At 39.0% G+C, this 12,800-nt stretch overlaps 1 long non-coding RNA gene across 22 annotated transcripts in view; it reads right to left on the bottom strand.

Annotated features, from left to right (window-relative positions):
- Positions 1-12,800, bottom strand: part of LOC146805748 (uncharacterized) — a 912,995-nt gene that overhangs the window by 117,164 nt on the left and 783,031 nt on the right. For 7 of the 22 annotated variants that reach the window (XR_014967903.1, XR_014967914.1, XR_014967913.1 and 4 more), the window contains one exon: positions 3,168-3,281. The exons of the other annotated variants lie outside the window; for them this stretch is intronic. This is a non-coding gene — a long non-coding RNA (uncharacterized LOC146805748). The remainder of the gene's footprint in view (positions 1-3,167; positions 3,282-12,800) is intronic. 22 annotated transcript variants of the gene reach the window in all.

The following is a 12,800-nucleotide window of genomic DNA, read 5'->3' as shown; positions in this document are numbered from 1 at the left end:
TGTGTGTGTGTGTGTGTGTGTGTGTGCGTGTGTGTGGTGTGTATAGAGATTTCAGACTACAGAAATTGGATGCAGGATAAGAGAACAAAGAAACAATTATTTTAACCAGCTTAGAGGCACACGGGAAGGCAAATTGCAAATAGCTTAAGAGGCCCTACATTGGTTGTTTACTACTTAAAAAAGAGAAAAATTGGGTCTTAGTCCCGCACAAGTCATAATGTTTACCAAATACGGCAGCATAGGGATGGCAGATAGTTGATTAAATCTTTTCTGAGGAGTAGTGCCTAGATCTCTCTTTGGTGTTGGTGAGGGTTCATCTGACATGATACTCAGCAGGGTAATGGTATAATGCAAAATGTAAGAAAGGGTTATTTTTTCGAACAAATCTGCATTTGATCCTGTGCCTGAAACATTAAGCCTATGCAGTGATTTAAGAGAGACAACCTTCAAAAGGCTAAGAGTCTGGTTACGAATTTGGCGGTCCATAGAACTGCCAAATCAGTGGTGGCGGTCCGACAACCGTGCACTGTGGAACTGTCTGCTGTATTACAATGGTGGCGGTAGGATCAAGAATCCCGCTGAGCTGGCAATGTTTCCCCTGGCAATGATATACTGGCGATGCCGCAGTCGGCACTGCTGAGCATATTCCGAGTTCCGATTTCACTGCCGTTTTCATGGCAGGGATCCTGCACAAAAATGGTGGCGGATTAAATGGTAACGGCCCCCTGGCAGATTAGGGCTTGGGGATGCGTGCAGGGGCACATGTAGTTCCACCCTGGATTTGCATCCCCCGACCCCTGCCTGCACTGTGCGGCATGTATGCCACGCCGTGCAGGAAGGTATAGGCAGTGTGCCTGTTAGGCTCTTTTATGAGCCTGATAGACCGCCACTCTCAGACCACCGCAGGACCGCCTACCAGACCACGAAAAAACACCTGATTTGGCGGACGATATCAGGGGTTTGGCGGTCCCACAGTGGATGGAGCATTGCACCAAACTTGTAATAAGGTCCTAAGTTTCTCAGACTAGAGTAGGCTAAAAATTCAGAGTGTCCACCACCTAAGTGACTGAAAATCCACGACAGAAATGCTCAAAAGCTTTGCGAGCTGTGTTCACCTGAAAAAAGAAATCTCTAGTAGGAAGTTCCATATAGGTGGTGAAAAAGCTTAACAGCCTGTCGTTCCTAAGGATACCCTCTGCTTAAAAAATAAGACTGAAATAGATACTGCTGCTTCAGAGTTTACTCCTTTTCCCTAATTCCCGCATTCGAAACTACCTTCAAATAATTCTGTTCAAAATGCAAACTACATAGAACCCTCTCTTGTATGTGGTTTAAAAGAGTATAACATTTCTTCATCTACAACCACAGTAAAGGCCTTGTACTGGGGATCAAGACAATTGATTTACCGATTGGGTCAGTAATAAAATTCAAGGCAAAAGGGGGAAAATGCGATACCTATCCAGTGACTGCACTGTACAAAGTGTAATCGGTTTCAATCCTGGCTTCCGAGCTCGATTAATCTGTGTGACTCTAGGCAATTACTTTTCTTCACTGTGCCTCCTTTTTCATGATCATCACATTTGATAGTACCTTGAACTATTATGTTATGTGATTTGTATAGCACACAGCTCACTGTCACTGTCACTGAAATACTGCAGACTGAGGATATTTCAGTTCAGTATGCACCCTGTGCACAAATTTCACTTGTATATGTTTTAATAGGCAATACTGGTGCTCCATAAGAAGCAACAAGACAACTGACTTGCCTCTTGAGTCATAATGAAATAATCAGTCACAAAGGGGTGCAGCTCACTTATTCCAATAAAGGCCACTTAGTGCAGTGATATGATCTAATGTGCTAAATGAAACAATCAAAAATACACTTTTTTAATATAAAAGTTGGTAGCTTTGCTAAAAAGAAAGTGGTAGTTAATGATACTTGCAGCAGGGTGAGGGATCCAGGCTGAGCTAAGAGCTGTTCTTCTCAGCCCGTTGCACAGCTCCTCCAGACTGGATGCAATACATATGAAGCCAAAGAGAATTATAGGACCCAGCCATCACCATCTCCCGATCACTGCCCTACTAGTGCTGGTAGGAGTTGGGATATCCTTGGGTGGGGGACACGTGGCGCAGAATCTCAATGTCTATACACACCTGCCACCAAGAATAAATGAGCTGAAAGTGAGTCTGGTCAATTAGGAAAAACCTATTTCATAGACTAGGCTATGATTATAGTGATGTAAACTGTGAAACATGAAATGCTTGCTGACAGTTTAACCCACAGTGCACTTTGTTGGTTCTCTTCAAGGTGCGGGCCTGGTGAAAATTCCCCAGCCTGCACCCCACTTCAGAAGGTTGTGTTAGATAGGCACTGGCAGAGGGAAATGAACATCACATCCCCATATGAAGTGGTCGGTGTATGCCCTGAAGAGCTGGAGAAAGAACCTATAAATTGGAGAAACAATAATGGATGAAAATGTAAAACGCAAAGGTTCACGATGTGGCATTCAGGTTGAGGGTGGAGAGGGAATTAAGGACACAACTAGCTTGTTGGCTCATAGTGGGCCAATAATCCTCCCACCCAATGGAATTGTTTGCGAAGAGGGAACAATGTAGCATTATAGCCTGCATCATTGTTGTGAAAGGCCCTCTTCCTGAGTTATAGGCCCGAGCAGCAGGCATGGACCTGTATTAGGGCAGAAGGCAATTAGCAATCAGAGGATAAAGACTATAGAGCTATTATTACACGCCATTCACAGAGGTAGAAAAAGCTACAATAAAAGATAGAGACATAAAGACAAGCACTGGAATGTAAGTGCAGAAAGTATATACTAGTCATTATTACCTATGAGCCTCTCATTCTCTTCAACAATGCTCTCAACATTCTCTAATTAGGCATTATTGCCCAATGTACGACCCATAATGGGTGTTAATTACCCTCAGGGTAATTATGGACCCAAGCAACTAGTGAGGGTGCATAACAAGGGAGGAATAACAGCTGTTACTGCCCTGCAGGTGAGGGAAATAAGGCTGGTAGCTCCCACCACCCACTGCCTTCCAAACCAGGGAGTGTGCGGCCATTTTAATACTAAGTAAACTTATGATGGCTCATCTACATTGTGGAGCATTATATCTACAGTGCTGCATGTATATAACTGACTTCTCACCAGAATGTTTGTGTGAAAAAGGTCTCCATCCTCCCAAAGCACTCCCCTCAGCCTTGTCTCTTGCAGCTGCTGCCAGTTCAGAATCAGCTATTTGGGCTCCTCCCCTTGCTTTTGCTGAAAGGAAGGCCAAACAGTCAAATATAAGTAAATACGTGTGTTGAGGTTTTATTACTTGTTTTTGTTTGATTAGGCTTCCCCATCCCAAAAGCAAGAGAAGGAACCCAGACACAGATGTGTGAAATGGAAGTAGATATAGAAGAGGCTCAGGGAACACCATGGGAGGATGGAGATGTTTTTTTCACCCATTCAGATGAGAGGCTGCTCATGCCCCCAGCACTCCCTACTTGGCCTTGGAACACGGGAGGTTAGTTGGCAGATAATCATCCACAGAATGCTCCCTTTGTTAGCCTATAACATTATGTATAACTAGCAAAGAGAGCATTCTGATTGGCTAGCGAGCTTCAAATTTTCCACTTTGCGGGCTAATAATACGATAATATCTTTTTATATTGCTTTACACCACACATGCTGTTTCTAAGCCATCTAAATAGCACAAAACAACTAAATTGTACAAGAAGACTGAATAAAGTAAAGTAGGGTAGTTCCCTAAACCTCAATTTCTTGAATATATTTTTGGGGAAACTGAGGAAGAAAAGTGTAGATACATGTGTTTCTTTAATTCTATTTTTCTAGTCTTAGTCCTACACCTACCAACGATTTGAATTTGACACAGGAAGATGAACTGAAGAGCACTTGCACTAAAGGTAGGAAAATGGAGATGAACTAAGACAAAACGGTTCACTGACACAACATCGATGTACAAAATATATCGATGTTAAAAATATTAACTCCGATACTTAAGTAAGTACTAAAATATCGACTAAAAAACATCGATGTAAAAAATATAGATGTATAAAATATTGACTTTTATATCAATATAAAATAAAACAATATATATTAACATATTAATTATTAAATATAATTTTAACAAAATTAAATGAATTTAGTATACATTTTAATAAAATATAACAAATAAACTTAATAAAAAATAAACACAGAAACAATAATTTATAGATATATATTTACTTTAAAACGATTAATAAACTATTATTTGTAAATAATGTTAAAAGTTTAAAAAATATAAAAAATTAAAATATATATTAAAGATTTAAAATATAAAAAAAGAAATCTATAATAAATTAAAACAAACTATTAAATAATATTTCAACTTAAATTTCACAATACAATCAGTACAACAGTAGGGAAAGTGTTGGATAGCAAAGGGGTAAAAATAACTATTCCCACTCCAATGAGTGCAACAGTAGGGTAAATATTGGATAGCGGAGACATTAAATTTACTATTCTAACTCGAGGGAGTGCAATAGTAAGTAAAGTGTTGGATAGCAGAGGGGTCAAAATTACTATTCCCAATCCAAAAAGGAGGGTTAAAAATTACTATTCCCACTCCACTGAGTGCAACAGTAGGATAAGTGTTGGATAGCGGAGGGGTAACATTTACTATTCCCAATGCAGTGAGTGAAACAGTAGGGAAAGTGCTGGATAGCAAAGGGGTAAAAATTACTATTCCCACTCCAGTGAGTTCAAAAGTAGGGAAAGTGTTGGATAGCGGAGGGGTAAAAATTACTATTCCAACTCCAGTGAGTGCAACAGTAAGGAAAGTGTTGGATAGAGGATTGGCAAAAATTACTATTCCCCCTCCAGTGAGAGTAACAGTAGAGAAAGTGTTGGATAGCGGAGGGGTAAAAATTACTATTCCCACTCCACTGAATGCAACAGTAGGATTAGTGTTGGATAGCCGAGGGGTAAAAAAAATGATTCCCACTTTGGTGAGTGCAACTGTAGGGAAAGTGTGAGATAGCAAAGGGTTTAAAATTACTATTCCCACTCCAATGAGTGGAACAGTAGGGAAAGTGTTGGATAGCGGAGGGGTAAAAATTACTATTCTAACTCCAGTGAGTGTAACAGTAGGGAAAGTGTTGAATAGTAGAGGGGTCAAATTAACTATTCCCACTCCAGGAGTGCAACAGTAGGGAATGTGCTTGATAGCGGAGGAGTAAAAATTACTATTCCCACTCCAGTGAGTGCAACAATAAAGAAAGTGTTGGGTAGCGGAGGGGTAAAAATTACTATTCCAACTCCAGTGAGTGCAACAGTAGGGAAAGTGTTGGATAGCAGAGAGGTAAAAATTACTATTCCCACACCAGTGTCTGCAACAGTAGGGAAAGTGTTGGATAGCTGAGAGACAAACATTACTATTCTCACTGAGTTATTAAAACAAATATAATTTTTTTACTTCCATTATTAATTATGTTAATTATCATTAATTGACTACACACGCTTTAACACTATATTATCCACAACACACATCTAAATTAAACTATAAAATAATAAAACAATTAAAACTTATTTTTTAATTAAAAACTATTACTATTAACAACTAATAATAAAGTCATTAAAATGTATCTTAAACCCACCCTTTACCCCTTTAAAAGTAAAGCCAACACACACAAAATAAACAATTACCCAAACTAAATAGCAAATAATGAACATTAATTAACAACTATATATTAATTAAACACAATTTACTTCCCACCCTTTACTCCTATAAACACAACACACACCTAAAATCAATTACATAAATACAACAATTATCAATTATTTCAAATGAAATAACCACCAATTATTAATTCATCAATTAAAAATAAATTACTTTCCACCCTTTACACCTATAAACACCACAACACACACCTAAAATTAATTGCACAATAACCATAATTAATTACCAATTAATTAAAATTAACCAATTAATTCAATAAATTAAAAACAAATTACTTCCCACTCTTTACACCTATAAACACCACAACACACACCTAAACTTAATTACACAATTACCATAATGAATTACCAATTAATTAACAACCAATTATTAATTAATTAATGATAAATTAAATTAAACAATTATTAATAAATAAAAAATAATCAATTAATTTAATATAATTAAATTACTTCCCACCCTATTCCCCTATAAATCCACAAATGGCTACAGAACTAAAAATGCAAAATTCAAATAAAAAAATTAAACCCTACTAAAAATGTAACATATTAAAAATTCAAACAAATCTTATACAAAAAAAAAACATCATCACATACATATAAAATATATACTAAAATACATAACCTTAATTAAAAAAATGATATTTTTAAAAACAATATTTTTGCAAACGATATTAAACACTTTGATATTTTTAAAATCGATATTACTTACTTTAAGTCGATATTTTTTACCACAATATTCTTGCTGTAGATATTTCTCAACCACGATATTTATTACTCAATATTTGTGCAACTCAAGATTTTTAACCCATATTCTGACTGCACACCGACAAAACTACACCTCCCTTAAGCCAATTCCCCTGTAATGGTCAGTTTGTTGGGTGCACTATGAGGGGCTGTCGAATCCAATCCTTCTAGAGAGGAGGCTCGTTGATTAGCTGATGAATGGTGTGCAGTATTTAGTTTTTGTTAAAAAGTAGTGAACATTGATACAAGATTATGGCAAAATCGAGAAAATACTGTTTTGCGTAGCAACTACAGGTATAATTTCACTGTGTCAACATTATGAATACAAATTTGAACAATTACTATCACATTAGCTTGGAAAGAGTACAGTTCGTGGCAGGGTTAGTAAAACACTTTAGGTCACTTGGTAAACGTATAATGGGCCCACTGATAGCAGGAGGCAGGGATCTGGTGAAATTATAGGCACATTTTGAGCAGTTCTTGACATTACTTATGCAACAGTCGTGGGACCTTAAAGATGATCACGAAATCAGCCGAGATCAATTCTCTCTTGTTTGATGTGGTTGAAGTGTCTAAGTATGCGCATGCACCTAATCATTTCTTGAGCGAGTTGAAAGTAGACATAAAATTCTTTGGTAGGCTGATGGTGGACAGTGTTTCAGTATATCAAGCTGTATAACAGGGTAGAGGTTGAAATAATGTTATTCTGCTTACTGTCTTCCAGCCGCAGACCGTGCAGGTAAGTAAGAGCGGTGGGGCCCGGTGGGGGGTGGGGGGTGGGGTAGGGGGTATTTCGACGGGCGCAGCGAGGAAAATGTATTATTTATGTGACTTTCCCTCGTGGTCGTCTGTCGAATCCCCCCCAACCCGGCCCCGCCGATCTTACCTGCATGGGCCGCGGCTGCTGTCTTGAAAAGAACTGGGGCAGTGCGCTAGAAATCTGAAGGCACCTCTATTTGAGATCTGGTATAGAAAGGAAAGAGGCAGAGGGTGATGTTTAGAGCATCAGAATGAATTTAAAGACAGTAAAAGGTAGAAATGATAGATAACGGCTGTGAATGTTGGGGTATTAAACAGAATAAAGTAGCCTGCCTAATGTTTTACAGTTAGCAGAAAGAATTGAATGGTTGCTCCGGGGCAAGTTAAGAACATTCATTCCCCTAATATTTGCTAGATGAGGCTGTGGAATTTCCTTGTTAAATGTATACGCTGTAAATGTTTATGGTTGCCAGTCAGCCTTTCTGTTTTTCATGCACATGTGAAAAGGATACAATCAAAATGTACTCACTCATGTCTTTAAACGGTTCTTGCATAAATGTGCTGCAAACATGCAACGGCTGAGGGCACAACAGTCTTCATTTTACATTAAGTATACGTCAGCTTGACTAGTAAAGTAGACCAGTTACTGTTACTTTCACACACTTTTATTGGAGCAACATGCTCACTTCACCTGTAAAATGTTTCAAACAAAAAGAAATAAAAAAAATAAAAGCATATGTCTGCTTAAGACACATAATATATTATGCAACCAAAGTTTTGTGCTAACTAAAGCATGCATGCTTGTGTGGGGAATTTCCCTAAAGGTTACAGCATGTTGTCGGTATTATAAATATTATCTACTCATATTTTCGCACCGCTGCTCTAATGGACTATTTCCCGAAATTCGTTCCATTAAAAGTTTTAAACCAATTTGGATGTGGGTTCAGTGTGAAACACACACTCCATCTATTATCGCTTCTGTTCACCAGATGTCTTTAAACAGCAACGTGTGCCATGTCAGCTAATTCTGAGGGACTGGTATTAATAATACACACAAGACAAGGTCCTTTAAAGATTCCAGCTCACATGACAAGCAAGTAGCTACTTTCTCCATAGAATAAATGCAGTAACCTATCGGAAAGCACAACAAACGTCTGACACGTTCTAAACCTATAATTGATCTTTAACAGAACTTTATATTATTCCCCAGCCCACTCCCTCACTCAGCTTTATGCATCTGTGTTCCTCCTCTCTTTTTCTTTGTACTCACACAAGCACTTTTGTTTTCCCAGAAGCCTTTTCAGCCAAGCGAGTGCATATATCACCTTCACCCATGCAACTCACATCTTCTGACAATATTATCTGAAGATTGCAAAACGTTCTGCCCAAAAGTCCTTAAACCGCTCATTCCACTTACGTGGAAAACCTGTCAATTTTGAGTGGTTTGCTCAAGCTAGACATAAAGGCACAGGAATAGGCAGAATGATGCAATCTGCTCTCCTTAGCATACTCAAAATGGCTGAATTGCTGCCTGATAGAAAACCATCACAAAATTGTAGTACCCTATTTTTCCTGGAAACTTTGTACAATCTTTCTTGGAGTAGTTTCTGTCAATTTTGCTTAGCCACAGCTGACACCTTGAGCTGCTGTGGCAACAACTTCTATCCCCTCCAAGCCTTCAGACCTTTCATGGCTACTTTGCCTTGTGGGTGTTCTCTATTTGAGTACAGGGGTGAGGACCTATATGGTTACTGCTTCTATAAAGTAAATTAGATTAGTTTGTGTTATGAGCCTAGGCCGGTGTGTTCAAGGAGATCGGTCTGCTTTGGACACAAAAAGAGATGGTACAGCACTGAAGAGGTATGTGACAGCAAACCAGATGACTGTGTCAAAGGAGTTTGAAAGATCTCAACAAAGAGGCAGCTGTAGCGAAACTTGGGCAGTGCTTAATTTAAGCCACTGGTTGCAGGTGGGGCCGATCTCCACTCATTGGTGGAAATCATCACTTATTTTTCATAATCAGGCTTAGCCCCAGAGCAAGAGGGTGAAAAACACAAGGGGGAAAAGGAAGACAAGAAAGAGAGAAAAAACTTGAGTAAGGGAGAAAACAAGAACCAATAAGAATGAGATAAAGCAGCAAGGAGTGTATGGTGGGGAATTAAAGACGCATGAGTTGAAATGAAGCCTAAGCACACTTGGTATTGGGCGTGCCTACATACAATAGCGCCATCTGCAGACTTGTAGGCTAAACTTTGTGACCCAGCACCTATTCTTTTACATATCAACCACTGGGCTTGGCAGCTGGTTGATTGTTAGGAGTGGATAAGAGTGTGGCATGACACCAGTTTGTGAGGGGGGCAAGTGCTGCTTGGATGACTGTAAATACTCTAAGATAAGGATTTTATATAGATTCCTGCATTAAATAGCCAACTATCTTACTGCCTATGGCAGAAAGTGAGAGAGTAACTGGGCAAGGTATACAAGGTGCATGTGTATAATTAATGATCTTTTCCAAGGTAGAAAAAGGCATATTTGGGGTGTCTCAAACGTCCAGCTTGTCCATGGCTAATGCATGTGAATGGAGGAGCTAGCTTTTTGTCAGGTATTCAGCAGTAGTGGTTGAGGTCATAAAGAATGCCAGCTGCACATTGGAGATAAATGGGACTTCTAGGTTCTTCACTGTAGGTGTGGGTAATGAAGTGTCTGTGCGAAAAGCGATGGTGATGGGGAGGGAGGTAAGGGCTGGGGAGGCCAGAAAATGGATTATTATAGAATAAGTCAAATTTCCCATTAAGGAGCAGAGACTCTTCCAGTACAATGTGGCAATGAGGTAGCCAGAGTTTCTTGCTTTCAGGAAATGTGAAATAGCAGCAGAGAATTCATATGAGAAAATAAGACGTGAGGCGATTTAATCACAGGAGACAGTACAGAGGGAAAAGAGGAGAGATACCTGGACTGAAATTTAATGTACACCAACTCGAAATGAAGTCCAGAGGGGGAGAGGAGTGAAGAACATCTGTGGGGCAGTTAAGTATACCATGATTTAGGAAATCAGCAATTAGACAGATAGGAAGAGGTAGGAAGAGAAGCATTCTAAAAGGCGTGTCTGAAGCTACCTAAAGAGACTACATCAAATGGTAAAGAAGTTCAAGTAAAATGTGTAATGCAGGAATTGTGATTGTATTGGGAAGAGGTGAGACTGCTAGAGACGTGAGGGCATTTTCAGACAGTGTGGTTATGGAAAACTATGTTGTATACCATAAAGTAGATTGAAAAGTGAGAGGTAAACAAACCAAGAGCTGCTTAAACATAGTTGCTCTACTGATTTTGAGAAAAGGGGAGGTAAGATACTAGTCGCTTGATACAAGAACAGTAGGGGCAAGTGGTTGGCTTTTTTTATCAACTGTATGACAAGTGTAGATTTTGAGCTTTCATTGTAGGAGCCAAACAGAAGTGAGGGATAGAAGATGGATGAGTTAGTCACGACATTATACGCACTAATAGTTTTATTAGTTGGGGGTTGAAGAGGTCAGATGGAGTGCATGAAGGATTTGCTGATGGAAGTAAGAGCATCGGATCTTTATTGGTCATAGCAGAGGATCAAGTTGGACAAAGTGTGCGAAGATAAGGGGTGAAGAAGTAATAACAAGATCTCTAAATTGTGTTTCTGATCATGGAGACCATGGAGGGAAACTAGGACACATATACACTGTAGTGAGAGTGGATCACATTGATAACATGCATGGAGTGTGTGTGAGGAGAGACTTGAGAAGGTATTTGTGAATACATTTTCAGAAAAGCGATAAAGCCTGTATAGTGCATTGATTTGGCCAGGTAATCCAGGTTACGGTGATGGTGATCAACATGCTGAGTGCCTCTCTATATTTGTCAAAATACTTTGTAGAATAGGACTTCATTTATCGGCAGAGGTGAGAGGACATGTGCTTTTCGAGTCCCTCGCCCACTCAATCTCAAGCCAAAGGGAACTACTTATTATTTTTCTCTTTCTAAAGACAGAGGGGCATAAAATGACTGATAACTATGATTATTAGCAAATGTGTCAATGGCCACAGTGCACTTAGAGGAAGAACCCCCCCCCGTATATTGCAATTTTCTCGAGTTCCAAGGAAACTTTGATAATTTTAAAATTACTTCAACCCCCTGATTCTTCGCCTGACCCTTTCCAGTCAGATAACTCAAAGAGAAGGTACCTAGTGTTTGTTTCCTGGCTACTGCAGTAATAACCAAAAGTTTAATTTTAAGACTGGTACTGTTGAGTCATAAAAACTGGATCATCACCAACTTTGTATTCAGGTCAATCACAATCCTTCAATCTTATGAACTTTCACCTAATTACTGGGCTTTTATGCCAGTCACCATAAGGGATAACATCATAGTTCAGAAGCTTGAATCCATCGTAAACTTCACCATTATCTCTCCCTCTTAATCAGTGTTTCGATCAGCAGCAGAGATGCTGAGCAAACGTTCTGCTTGACATACTTGATACTGCAGAAGATCAGCAGCATCAAAGCAAACATTGCCTGATTTGGGGAATTTGGGCTTCACACCGTTGAATGGTCTCAATGAGCCTGTTTGAAGCTCTTTCTTTTTGCCCTTACCTCATCTTAGTCGGATCCTGTGGGGCTCATCCTATTCTTAAACTCTCTTTCATATCTACCGGACTGTCCTATTTTGATCAATCTGAGATTTTCAATGTTTTGTCAACCCTAATGCTGATGAAAATCTTAATTGTATTAGATTCAGTGATGGTTGTGAAAAAAATTGAGAATTTACAAGGCCTTTAAGACCAACATTGTAAGTGCAGGCATAGTTGATTAACAATAATTTATATAAATGCTAAAGGTGGAGAGTAACAACCACTGAATAGCCCCTGAAAGAGTGGTGCAGACATGAAGGACCATTAACAAAGGGCGAAAGCCATGTTCCTCCAAGATCTTTTCTGCTGCTAAGACATACATCATTGTTGTCATGGCGCAAGGCCTTAAGCACGGGTCAACAATGTCTCTGTTATCCACGTACAATGCCACACAGAGCTTAAGAGCTAGATGTATAAAGATTAAGAATAGTGATTTCCTAATTGCAATTTTTTGTGAATCACTATTAGGAAATCGCTATTCATAATGTAAGAAACTCACTGAATTTCATTTAGCGATTCATAGGGGGTCACAAAAAGGCCTACCTCATAAATATTAATGAGGTAGGTCACAATTACCCACTACCATTCCTTGCCGTCAAAGGGATGGTGGCTTGCGGGGGTCAGCAGACCACCATGTCTGTGATTGCTTTTAAATAAAGCAACCTTTTTTTTTTTTTTTAAACACAGACAGTTTTTCTTAAGGAAAAATGAGATGCATTTTAAAAGAAAATAATGAAAAGTCTAAGTTAAATTGTTTTTCAATCATTCTCAAAGGGTTCCCATTTGCAAATCAGTTACCGCCAACTCTGAGTTGGAGGTAAAGTTCAAATGTTTTGCGACCACATTTTAGTCGCAAATCATTTTTGCATACTAATGCAAAATTGTATTTTGAAGGG

The sequence above is a fragment of the Triturus cristatus genome, chromosome 8, assembly GCF_964204655.1.
Source record: "Triturus cristatus chromosome 8, aTriCri1.1, whole genome shotgun sequence".
In the NCBI taxonomy this organism is placed as follows: domain Eukaryota; kingdom Metazoa; phylum Chordata; class Amphibia; order Caudata; family Salamandridae; genus Triturus; species Triturus cristatus.
The sequence above is the reverse complement of the archived record's forward strand: the minus strand, read 5'-3'. Positions and strand labels throughout refer to the sequence as shown.